Below are 12,876 nucleotides of genomic sequence, written 5' to 3'. Positions count from 1 at the left end.
GCTTGCATAAAGCCAAGCTTGGGGCAATGTAGTAATTATCCAGAGTATGTACTCATGGTTATGTAGTGGAACCCAATTATTAATTGGGTGTTATTTTGGTGTTGACAGTTCGGGAATCTGTCAGCAAGCAGCTGGGGTTGAGTCTGCGGGACTTCAGCAGTGTGGGATTGTGTCTACGGGACTTCAGCACTGTGAGGTGAGTTACCTTCCAGTAGCGGTGGGTCTACGGCCATAATGCTGACCCACCAGTAGGAGTTGTATGTTAGATGATTGTCTTTGTGATATTCATCTAGGTTTGCTACTACCTGATATGTTATATGCTGGCATGATATGTTATATGTGATAGTGGTAGTAGGGGGAGAGTAGTCCCCAAGTTCGGTTGTTAGGACCGAAGGGTAGGTCGGACACCCCATATATGTCCAACAGTATGTTATGATATGGTTATATGCTGGCATGATATGTTATATGTGATAGTGGTAGTAGGAGGGGAATAGTCCCCAAGTTCGGTTGTTAGGACCGAAGGGTAGTTCGGACACCCTATATATGTCTGATAGTATATTTATGTTATGATATATGTGATAGTAGCAGTAGGGGTGGAATAGTCCCCAGTGTTCGGTTGTTAGGACCGACGGGTAGGTCAGCACCCCAGAATGGCTTGACACGGGTATGTCAGCACCCCAGAATGGCTTGACACGGGTAGGTCGGCACCCCATAATGGTCGTACTGGGTAGGTCGGGCACCCTACAATTGCCCGACAGTATGTAGGCTATGTGATTGTATGGTATGTGGTATGATGGGGGAACTCACTAAGCTTCGTTCTTACGGTTTACAGTTTTGGTTTCAGGTACTCGTGTTCAAAGGAAAGGAGCCGGCTTGATCGCAGCGCATCACACTATGTTTTCCGCACATGAGATCTTTGGGATTACACTCTGATATGGTTTTATGATAATATGTTTTGATTATTGACACTTTGGTTCTGACAGGAGATATTAATATGAATGTTTTTATACTGACGATTTTATATAATAACTTAATTAAAACGAAATTTTTGGTCTTGAATTTTGGGATGTTACACACGCATTTTTGTGTGCCCTAAAATTAGTGTCCAACAAAAAAAACGGATGGCACCTATCATAAAAAATGTTTCAGTGTAAAGGTGTCGTTTTATATTTTTTAGGAAGCACGTTCTCCAATTTTTTTAATAGCATATGGGGGGAAATGAAATCCCAAAAAAATTGAACACCCAGCTTGATCTTTTTCTCCTTCCAAAATCCTCTACCAAATTAAGAACCCTAATAGACTAAACACATTTTTGATCATTCCTCTTCGATCAACCCAATCGATCGAACCTACCAACACCTTATCTCCTACTAATACTCTCCTCTTAATCTTCTTCAACAAATTCCTTACCACACTCAACAACTCAACTCCAAGTCCTTCCTCTTCCTCTGAAGATGATGATTTCTCCGATTCAATCACCACGCGCATAAAACTTGCTTGAGCGGAGGTGACTTTTCTGATGGCTTGGTGCGGAGAGAGATGGAGCTTATCGGTGGAGGTGAGTGACGGTGATAGAGACGAGAAATGTTTAACGGCGTCGCATGCTTTGAGTAGATGCTTGCTCGGCTGCTGAGATTTCCTCAAGACGTTTTCATGATGTTCCCACCAGAATTTATCAATTTGGTTCCTTATGAGTTCCTTTTCTTTCTTTTTCATTTGTACACAAGGTATTCTACAAATGCTAAAAAAAAAAGGCTTGTTTTATTGAGTCGTGAAGTTTCAGTTTATCTTTGGGGATTGATATGTTCATGGTTCATTTTAAGTATCATCTTAACTATGCACATCAATCACTCTGTTTCCGGAGGTTTTTGTATTTCGGAATGCTCACCAGGTGTTTGTGAAATTGCAGAAAGTGGTTCCTAGTGAAGTGGTGGTGGACAACGATGCTGAAATGCTTGTGTTGGTATTTGAGGCACCTCTCAGTGTAGGAGAAGGTGTTTTGGAGATTAGTTTTACTGGAATTCTTCACGAACACGTGAAGGGTTTCTACAAAGGGTATTTCACTTTCTTGTTTACTTACAATCGGGTTGATCATTTACTTGTTAAATCAATAAACATACATATAAATTATTAGGGTATTTCACTTTCTTTTTTACTTACAATCGTGCTGAAGGTCGACACCCAACTGTCAACTTGCTTTCTCAGACTCATCATAGCATTCTTGCTAGTACAATTGAGGCTGCTACGCGTATTAGACTAAAGTACTGAACATTGCAGATATGAATCAAGACTGTCATGGGTTGGTTTGATACCATGTTTGATTCATTTATTCTTGTGTTTCACTTTGCATGTTTTGACTTCCAGAATAACTAAGTCGCTCTTCCTGGATGATTAAGTTATTCAAACCATCCACAGTCGGTCATATGTTGGAAGTAGATATGAATCAAGACTGTCATGGGTTGGTTTGTAGAGGTCCAAGTTGGTGGACAAAGTGGTGCTACAACACTCATGAGTACTCATAAGTTCTAAGTATTGGATTCAACCCGCGCTCATTTGAATCACTTCATGGATTTTATCACGAGTGATCATGAGATGATAATATCTTATATTCTTCAAACCTAGAGATATGAGTTGTTACTATGAGTTGGTTATACATTGATTGCATGAAAACGCATTGGTAACTCGATGTTATAAAACGTGCCTTTGTGTATGATTCAACAAGTAGTAGAACAAGCCATATGAGTCGAAGTTTATCCATTCCTTTTAACTTCGGGATAAAAGCGATATATGTGGGCCCCTCGATGATTTAAAGATGATACATGTGAGTGCTTGGCCAAGCCAGGACTGATTTGATTTGTTCAATCAATCAGTCATCATGAATCGGAAATCGGGAAACAACAAATGGACAGAGAGAATGATCGATAATCCATGTCTCAGTCCATATGATATCTGGAATGGAGGAATATATGATCCCTTATCTAATGGACAAGTCATTGACAAAGGTCAGAGTTCATCGACAAGGTCAGAGTTCGACAGAAGCTTTTGAGAGCTACTTTTACATGCCCAAGTGGAACATTTGCATATAGACGCATGCCCTTTGGGTTATGCAATGCACCAGCTACTTTCCAAAGGTGCATGATGGCCATTTTTAATGATATGATCGAGAAGTTTATGGAGGTCTTCATGGATGATTTCTCAGTGTTCGGGTCATCTTTTGAAGATTGCTTATCTAATTTGGACTTGATGTTAGCTAGATGTGAGAAGACAAACCTTGTCCTTAATTGGGAAAAGTGCCACTTCATGGTGAAATAAGGAATAGTATTGGGTCACAAAGTTTCAAGGAAAGGGATAGAAGTGGATAGAGCAAAAGTGAACACAATAGCTAAGCTACCCCCTCCAACTATTGTGAAAGGGGTAAGGAGTTTTCTTGGCCATGCGGGATTTTATCGTCGCTTCATTAAAGATTTTTCAAAGATTACTAGGCCTTTAACTCAATTACTCTTGAAGGATGCCCCATTTGATTTTTCCAAGGAATGTCATGAAGCCTTTCATGTGTTAAAGGAAAGATTAACCGCTACTCCTATCATGATAGCACCAAACTGGCATCTTCCTTTCGAGCTAATGTGTGATGCTAGTGACTATGCGGTGGGAGCTGTTTTGGGACAAAGAGTTGACAAGCATTTTCAGCCGATCTACTATGCAAGCAAAACCTTGAACCCAACTCAATAGAACTACATTACTACCGAGAAGGAGCTACTAGCTGTGGTATACGCTTTCGATAAGTTCCGCCCTTATTTGGTGTTATCCAAGACCATAGTTTTTACCGACCATTCGGCCCTAAAGTATCTTTTTACTAAACAAGATGCTAAGCCCCGATTGATACGATGGGTCTTACTTTTGCAAGAGTTTGACATTGAAATACGCGATAAAAAGGGAATGGAAAATGTAGATGTCGACCATTTGTCAAGATTAGAGAACCCGCATTTGGAGGAGTTGGAAGAAAACAAGATTGGAGACGATTTTCCCGACGAATATCTTCTAGTAGTATCCGGAGAAATGCCATTGTTTGCGGATATAGCTAACTACTTAGCAACCAATTACATTCCAAAAGACTTAACCTGCCAACAGAAGAAGAAATTCTTTTCGGAAATCAAGTATTACTTTTGGGATGAGTCGTATCTCTTCCGAAGCTGCGCAGACGGAATGATAAGTGTTGGATTAATGTCTAAGTCCATAACTATAATTGGTAAGACTTGACCCGACCCGGCATGGTCCATTTGGGTTGCATGGCATCATGCATTTGGATAGACTATAATGAGAGAAATAACACTTAAGGTTGGTTAATATATTATAAGTTCTAATATATATTAATAAGGTTATTTAATTAGTATTGATCAAGAATTAATTTGGAATTAATTAAGTGATCAAAAGGAGACTAATTAAATATATGGGTTGATTGTGTAAATCATTCATTCTTATATATGTGGGCTTGTGATCCAAGATTCCTTATGTTGGACTAAGTCCATGGGGTGACCCATGGATACTCCATGGAGGTTAAAATCCATGGAGCATAAGGAATGGGTAAAGTTATGAGTTACATGGTGTAACCCTAATAGCCACCATATAAAAGAATCCCATGGCTCAAGAAATCGGGCATTAATGTGTGAGTGTGAGGGCTAGACGATTTCAAGGAGTGTTCAAGTTTCTCTCAAGTTATTCCAAGTGTATTTGGTGTTGTGTGAACCATTTGAGGTGTCACACTTGGGGCACTAGGCACTCAAGCTTCATGAAGACATTCTACATCAAAGAGGTATGTATTCTATCTTGTTATATTTATTATTTTGTATGCTAGATTAGGATAATACCTTGGATGTTCATAATTGTATGTATAATAGAGAAAACATAGATCCAAGGTATTTAGGGTTGCATGTACACTTAGGAGTGTTAGAATGCTCAAAACCCATCAGTGGTATCAGAGACTAGGCTTGTTTTCAATTATACTTGATGCAAATTGCTGAAAAATGCTGAAAAAGTCGAATTTCGGGCATTCTGGGCATTGGACTCGCCGAGTCCACTGATGAACTCGCCGAGGCCATGAAGAAAATCATCCTCGACGAGTAGGAGCCCCTGACAGCATATCTTCGAGTTTTTTGGCTAGAAATGGACTAGGAACATTACCATAAGCTGTTTTTGAACCTATAATCCTGTTTTTGATGTGGTAATGTTCATACTAATCCAATTTCAAAGATAATTGTCAATAGATTCATGTTTTGTATTAGTTTAGTGATTAGGCTAATTACATGAAAAAGTTTGATTAAATTATCTTGTTCTTATGAGTTGCTTAGATTAATAGAAAAGTTAATTGATTATGTGTTTTCAATCCATTTTAATCTAAGAGTTGATTCTAAAATGTGTTTTTGTAACTTGTCCTCAAGTTATATGAAAAGTCACATTTAAGTTTCATAAAACTCATAAAAGTTGGTAATCGTTACAAAAATGAAGAGTCTTGTGCTCAAGTTATGGAGGTTCAAGAGTCACTTCATTGAGTAATAAAATGTGTAACCTTAATTAATTCCATAAATTACAAAATAAAGAAAAGTTACATTCTTTTATTAGTTTAAAGTCTTCCATAACTTGTCCTCAAGTTATGGAACTTGAAGAGTTTTTTTTAATTAAAACTACTTTAAACTCATAAGTTATGGAATTAATTAGTTTTGAATAGTTTCAAAACTTGCCCTCAAGTTTTGGAATTTGAAAAGTTTTCACTTATGAATACTTTAATTCCAAGTTAGCCCTTAGAATTTTAAAAGTTAAAATTCAACCCTTATACTTTATAATATTATAAGTTAATAATATTTATATATATGTATAAGAGTAAAGTCAGTCTTACCGTTAGTAGGCCTCATTCACGAAGCCGGTCTATAAGGGGGGTATAAGGTTACTGCCTATAAAATGGCAGTTTAATGGGTGTCCACTCTCACCCACCGCTTCCTTGACTGGTGGAGGGTCGTTAGCCGAACGGGTAGGACAAGGACTATAATTCTCCTTTCATTAAAAGTATTAATGATAAATACTAAGTAACTAAACTCTTATTAATACCCAATCTTAGTTACTTAGGAAAATGTGAATTTGGTGCTAACCCATGAAATTACACTTTGCACTTTGCTTAAGTCGTTAGTGGAGCGTGTGTGGTTAACCGGCACACTAACCTGGACTTAACAAGGTAGGCAAAGGGTAACTTAATATTTATCATAGTATCGGTGGAGCGTGTGTGGTTAACCGGCACACTGATTAAGGGGTAAATATTAAGGGTACCAAGTATATTTGCATGGTTATTCACACTTTGTTTTGTGATCCTCGACATCCCAGTCACAAAACCTGAAGGGCACACTTGAGATTGAAACATGCCTTTGAACAGTTCAATGAATCTCAAAGATCTAGGACTTTCAAATCCAATTAAAACCTAATAAATTATTTCGTTTTTCATGGTGGAAATTGGTGAATCGTCATTCACCTACCTTCAAATATTTTATAGCTTGGATTACGGCATCCCTCTTCTAAGTTATAAAATAGTTTGTTGGGTCCTAGCCTTAATATTTCATATTGGGTGTCATATTAAGGACTTTAAATCAACTATCTTGAATATATCCCAAAAAGATGTCTGGTCTAGACATTTATGATCTTCCCAAATCTCTTGAAACAAGCTTTCCTAAATGAAGATGATGTCCCATGGAAATCATACTTCTTTCACCTCCTCCAATTATTCTCCCTAACCCACAAGTTCCTGAAAAGTTTAAGGTCACTCAAGCAAAGGTCTATATGTGATCACATCTTGGAGATGTAGTCAGATATTGACAAGCCGGGAGAGTTGGGTGTCAAATCTTGAGAAAGTTGGTGACTCAACTATTTTCTAAGTCACATAGTGAGTTCCTTTGGGACTCCTATGAAACAGACTATGACAAGACCCTTAATGATCTTATCTATTTGCTAAGATCAACTTCCTAAAACGCTATGGAGATTGACAATGATGACATTGGATATCCAGTAAAGCTCTCTCTTCCCAATGGAAAGGGATCGGCCATAGTCAACTCGGTTGACCCAATGGTAAAGAGAGAGGCGAAGTCTGAGATAGTCCCATTATCAAGGGTCCATAGGTAACTATTGCCAAAGGAAGGGGCATTGGTTACGAAGCTGCCAAATTTACCTAAGGATGTTAAAGTCAATAAGTTTGGCTCTACTTCAGGTAAAGTCCATTGTCTAACTCTATTAAGTACATGCTGATTCTGATCGCGAAGATGGATTTCAATCGCATGGTTCGGTGATCAGAATTTTGGGCTATTACTTAAGAGTTATGATATTTATATTGCTTAGGAATAGATAACAACAAAGTTTTCATATGGATTGTAAGGATAAGTTTTTCCGCAAAGTTTTAAAATAAAAGAAAAAGGTTTTGATTTTATTTATTTTAAGTATCCTTACAATGGCATTTGTGAAAAGTTGTTGCTTATAAGATTCCATTGATAGCAATATTGGAAAAATGGATTTGATTCTTTCGGTCGTGGTAGTGTCTAATATTACCAAATAAGGAAAGATTCTCATCACCCAAAGTTCAATTGGACCGAAACTTGGAATCATGCAAGTTGTATAGTATGATGAATGAGAACTTTCAGCTTGGAAAATTAAGACTAATTCCTTATGTGAATAAGGAAAGGACTAAGGGATCGAGTACACATTCTTGTGCACTGGTCAAGTCCACCACATAAGATCAAGAAGACTATTCGTCATGATTTACTTAAGTTCAGTAAATATGGTTATACTTATAAGTTTAAGTATAAGTCTGTAGCATTGGAGAAGTTTCAATGTGAGACAGAACGAATAAGAAGAATCAAAGTATGGCAGAAAGATGAAAGTTTCTCAAATCTGAAAAGATGGGAGAGCACTTTAGTATCATGTTTATGATCATCTTAATGATTAAGATACCATATCACAATTGGTCCTCTAAAGTCAAGAAGAGGAGTCATGAATTGTTGAAATGGTTAAATCAAAAAGATGAGTCATACTTCGTTCCAAAACAATTCTTAGAGTCATACTCCAAGATTGTAACTTGAGTGACATATCTTAAAGAGGGTTTGTTAACACTAGTCAAATGTAAGAGTAAAAGGTTATCTACTCTTGTACATTTGAAATTGGTTGTGTAAAGTGTTAGTCTTGATAAAGAATCCGCACTATCTCTTGAATATTTGACAAGGGAGTCTTATATGTCAAGAGGACAGTGGGAGTCTTAAAGCTCTTGAAAGTTTCAAGACTTAATCAAGAATAAAACCTATAGTCCTTCACTAGCACACGACTTGAGGTTTATAACCTATCGTGTTGAAATTTTTGTGCCTATTCAAGTTGGCTTTGCATAGGAGTTGTGAGAGTTCTCAATTGGTTGCACAACTACTTGGAAGCAATGGCAGGCACCTGAGCTGCCAAATGGCAAGAATTTAAGATTGCACAAGTTTAATCAATATGAGTTTGGATTTGTCACTAACCTTGTCTTGTGATTATGGTTTTGACAAATTCACATGGATAAGAACACATACACTATTAAATCTAAGTGTCATAAGGTTTCTCTCCGATTCATGAAAATGATGGTGAGGAAACACTTTCACTAAGTAGATTTTAGCTAGATAGCAATTGTGATATTTGCATTCTCAAAGTCGTTAGTGGAGCGTGTGTGGTTTACCGGCACACTAACATGGACTTGTGAGAAGTGGCAAAGGTCTAAACAATTGAGACTATGATTACGGCATCCCTTTTCATAGTTCTAAAATTTTTTAGACACACATGTGAGCTATCTAAGAGAGGTGTATGATTTTGATAAAGTTTTATCAAAACAATTTAGTATCAGAAATCTGAACTTTGGTAAGAAAGTCAGCTGATTTCTGAGTACATGTCAAAGCTAGTGGGAGCATAAGTGTTATGCTAATAATCGTCATGTTAGTGGGAGCATGATAATTATGACAAAGGTTGCAAGTTAGCAATGTTAATTATAGAAAACAAAAGTTTCAATTCGTGAGTTTGCAGGGGTTGAAAAAGTTGTTTTGCTATAATTAAGGGAGAGGAAATTATACTTCATTTCAATTCTAAAAGCTTAGATTGAGATTTTAATCGTATTTAATCAAGGATATATATATGAATTTCATGTTGGAATGGCTCAACATAAGGAAATTCTATATATGGGTCCATTATTTGCGTTCTAAAATTCGATTATGATTACGTCATCTCTTTTCATAATCTGAATTTTGAGAACTTGGCAAATTGAAATGGAAATATTATAGCAAAAGACTGGTTTAGTCTTTATGTGAGACATCATGAATCGTGTCCCATATGCTTCGGATATAGGATCGATTACATGTGCTATATTCATCTTTTCTAAAATTTTCCAAATGCCTGGGGCATTATGAAGGGAAAAGGTCTAGAATTGGATATGACTAAAATGATTAAGCAATTGTCGAGGACAATCTAAGGTTTACCAAAGATTGGTTGCTCAAGGACAGTTGGAAGTATAATGTTAATTCTAGAAGGACCATATTGACATAATCTGTAAGGAGGCAACTCTTGTTCAGAAGTGATAGTCAAAATGGAATATGGAAATGTTTCAAAGTTAGAAATTATTCAATCTATGTAAAATTAGGAAACTTAATGAAAGAAGGATGTTTCCAAGGATCTGATCTCCTTTGGAATGCTCTGTAATGATTGTTGTCAAGTCTTTCTGACTTCGTGCATAATCATTAAGAGGATCAATGCATATAAGTTTAGAATCTAACAGATTTCAGTAAATGGCATGAATTTGGAATTCTTGCATTTGCAGTAAGGATTTGGGACTGTGAAAAGAGGATCATTGGAGTGATGTTCAATTGATCTATTTTACAAAGTAAAGATCATAGACAAACATAGTATGCATACTTGGTGTATGGCATGACTAGTGTTTAGAAAACATAGTGTACATGCTTGGAGCATGGGACAACTATTGTTTTAAATTCAAGTATAAAGTTGATAAAACCGAAACAATGAATAATGAGTAATCATTATGGTGATAAATAAAAGTGTTTATTTATATTCATAGGGTTTGATACCATGTTTGATTCATTTATTCTTGTGTTTCACTTTGCATGTTTTGACTTCCAGAATAACTAAGTCGCTCTTCCTGGATGATTAAGTTATTCAAACCATCCACAGTCGGTCATATGTTGGAAGTAGATATGAATCAAGACTGTCATGGGTTGGTTTGTAGAGGTCCAAGTTGGTGGACAAAGTGGTGCTACAACACTCATGAGTACTCATAAGTTCTAAGTATTGGATTCAACCCGCGCTCATTTGAATCACTTCATGGATTTTATCACGAGTGATCATGAGATGATAATATCTTATATTCTTCAAACCTAGAGATATGAGTTGTTACTATGAGTTGGTTATACATTGATTGCATGAAAACGCATTGGTAACTCGATGTTATAAAACGTGCCTTTGTGTATGATTCAACAAGTAGTAGAACAAGCCATATGAGTCGAAGTTTATCCATTCCTTTTAACTTCGGGATAAAAGCGATATATGTGGGCCCCTCGATGATTTAAAGATGATACATGTGAGTGCTTGGCCAAGCCAGGACTGATTTGATTTGTTCAATCAATCAGTCATCATGAATCGGAAATCGGGAAACAACAAATGGACAGAGAGAATGATCGATAATCCATGTCTCAGTCCATATGATATCTGGAATGGAGGAATATATGATCCCTTATCTAATGGACAAGTCATTGACAAAGGTCAGAGTTCATCGACAAGGTCAGAGTTCGACAGAAGCTTTTGAGAGCTACTTTTACATGCCCAAGTGGAACATTTGCATATAGACGCATGCCCTTTGGGTTATGCAATGCACCAGCTACTTTCCAAAGGTGCATGATGGCCATTTTTAATGATATGATCGAGAAGTTTATGGAGGTCTTCATGGATGATTTCTCAGTGTTCGGGTCATCTTTTGAAGATTGCTTATCTAATTTGGACTTGATGTTAGCTAGATGTGAGAAGACAAACCTTGTCCTTAATTGGGAAAAGTGCCACTTCATGGTGAAATAAGGAATAGTATTGGGTCACAAAGTTTCAAGGAAAGGGATAGAAGTGGATAGAGCAAAAGTGAACACAATAGCTAAGCTACCCCCTCCAACTATTGTGAAAGGGGTAAGGAGTTTTCTTGGCCATGCGGGATTTTATCGTCGCTTCATTAAAGATTTTTCAAAGATTACTAGGCCTTTAACTCAATTACTCTTGAAGGATGCCCCATTTGATTTTTCCAAGGAATGTCATGAAGCCTTTCATGTGTTAAAGGAAAGATTAACCGCTACTCCTATCATGATAGCACCAAACTGGCATCTTCCTTTCGAGCTAATGTGTGATGCTAGTGACTATGCGGTGGGAGCTGTTTTGGGACAAAGAGTTGACAAGCATTTTCAGCCGATCTACTATGCAAGCAAAACCTTGAACCCAACTCAATAGAACTACACTACTACCGAGAAGGAGCTACTAGCTGTGGTATACGCTTTCGATAAGTTCCGCCCTTATTTGGTGTTATCCAAGACCATAGTTTTTACCGACCATTCGGCCCTAAAGTATCTTTTTACTAAACAAGATGCTAAGCCCCGATTGATACGATGGGTCTTACTTTTGCAAGAGTTTGACATTGAAATACGCGATAAAAAGGGAATGGAAAATGTAGATGTCGACCATTTGTCAAGATTAGAGAACCCGCATTTGGAGGAGTTGGAAGAAAACAAGATTGGAGACGATTTTCCCGACGAATATCTTCTAGTAGTATCCGGAGAAATGCCATGGTTTGCGGATATAGCTAACTACTTAGCAACCAATTACATTCCAAAAGACTTAACCTGCCAACAGAAGAAGAAATTCTTTTCGGAAATCAAGTATTACTTTTGGGATGAGTCGTATCTCTTCCGAAGCTGCGCAGACGGAATGATAAGTGTTGGATTAATGTCTAAGTCCATAACTATAATTGGTAAGACTTGACCCGACCCGGCATGGTCCATTTGGGTTGCATGGCATCATGCATTTGGATAGACTATAATGAGAGAAATAACACTTAAGGTTGGTTAATATATTATAAGTTCTAATATATATTAATAAGGTTATTTAATTAGTATTGATCAAGAATTAATTTGGAATTAATTAAGTGATCAAAAGGAGACTAATTAAATATATGGGTTGATTGTGTAAATCATTCATTCTTATATATGTGGGCTTGTGATCCAAGATTCCTTATGTTGGACTAAGTCCATGGGGTGACCCATGGATACTCCATGGAGGTTAAAATCCATGGAGCATAAGGAATGGGTAAAGTTATGAGTTACATGGTGTAACCCTAATAGCCACCATATAAAAGAATCCCATGGCTCAAGAAATCGGGCACTAATGTGTGAGTGTGAGGGCTAGACGATTTCAAGGAGTGTTCAAGTTTCTCTCAAGTTATTCCAAGTGTATTTGGTGTTGTGAGAACCATTTGAGGTGTCACACTTGGGGCACTAGGCACTCAAGCTTCATGAAGACATTCTACATCAAAGAGGTATGTATTCTATCTTGTTATATATATTATTTTGTATGCTAGATTAGGATAATACCTTGGATGTTCATAATTGTATGTATAATAGAGAAAACATAGATCCAAGGTATTTAGGGTTGCATGTACACTTAGGAGTGTTAGAGTGCTCATAACCCAACAATAAGAAGATGTGTATTCGGAAAAGAAAGTCGAGAGATCTTGGTACACTGTCATAGCGGGCCCGCCGGAGGACATCATGGAGCACACTACACAGCTAGGAA

The sequence above is a fragment of the Lactuca virosa genome, chromosome 5, assembly GCF_052849685.1.
Source record: "Lactuca virosa cultivar CGN04683 chromosome 5, Lactuca_virosa_CGN04683_v6, whole genome shotgun sequence".
NCBI lineage: Eukaryota > Viridiplantae > Streptophyta > Magnoliopsida > Asterales > Asteraceae > Lactuca > Lactuca virosa.
The sequence above is the reverse complement of the archived record's forward strand: the minus strand, read 5'-3'. Positions refer to the sequence as shown.